This window comes from Magnolia sinica, chromosome 4, assembly GCF_029962835.1.
Source record: "Magnolia sinica isolate HGM2019 chromosome 4, MsV1, whole genome shotgun sequence".
NCBI lineage: Eukaryota > Viridiplantae > Streptophyta > Magnoliopsida > Magnoliales > Magnoliaceae > Magnolia > Magnolia sinica.
In genome coordinates, this window is record NC_080576.1 from 76,705,833 (window position 1) to 76,706,858 (window position 1,026).

The following is a 1,026-nucleotide window of genomic DNA, read 5'->3' on the forward strand; positions in this document are numbered from 1 at the left end:
CACCGAGTGCCGATTACCAGACGGTTGCGCTTTCCACTGTGTCGTGGTAGGTTGGAAGGGAGTGCGGCCTTACCCGCCCGGGAGTAAGGGGCAATGCTAGGCTGAGTCTGACCAGCTCAAGGAATGGGTCTGCTATTGACGAGCCTGATATTGGCAGGCGGATAGTGAGGCCTTTTCCACTCACCTTATTGCGAGCGATGGGGCGGCAATCTGGCTTGGAGTGTACTAGACCCCGGTGATATTCCAGATTTTTGAGCCGTATTGACATGTGGACTTAGATGAGGATTTGTATGCTTGACTTGCATTTTGCATTGCATGGCCTTGGTATGGCCGACACATTATTTGCACCGCATGGCCTTGGTACGGCTAATGGGATTCTTAGCATTCACCAGCATGTTCCGTTACTCTGATACCGCATGACTACATTATCACCTTGAGCATACACTTTCACCACCCTCTAAGCTTTCTATAAGCTTATGCACGACCGCGTGCAGGTGACGTTGGATCGCAGCAGCGCCGAGGCTTGGACGCGTGGCTGATCTTCTTTTGGAGTTTTGGTCTATCTTCATTGTATTTCCCTTATGCTCATTGTACTTGGAAAGTTTTTGATTATAGTAGAAATGTGATAGAGTTTTTGGTTGTTGTTTGTGGGTTATGCCTTTGGTTATGCTTATTACGAATCAAATCGATGTACAAAATCCTCCTTGTAGCATCCCAGATCGGAACCGGCGAATGGGCGCGGGAGCCGAGAATGGGGTTCTACCCGGTGTCTGCGGCTCTGTCTCATTATTCTCCTGTGCATGTTCATCCTGTGGCACTGTAACACCCGTATCAGGTAACTCTTCCAACTCTACGAATTCTTTCTCATTGGCCTTATTTTGCTGCACACTGTCCTTATGCATCACTTTTTCATTGAAGATAACGTCTTTGCTTCTGATGATTTCCTTGTTCTCTATATCCTAAAAATGGTCGCCAAAATCATGCTTCCTGTAGCCTATAAATGTGCACCTCTTAGACTTCGCATTC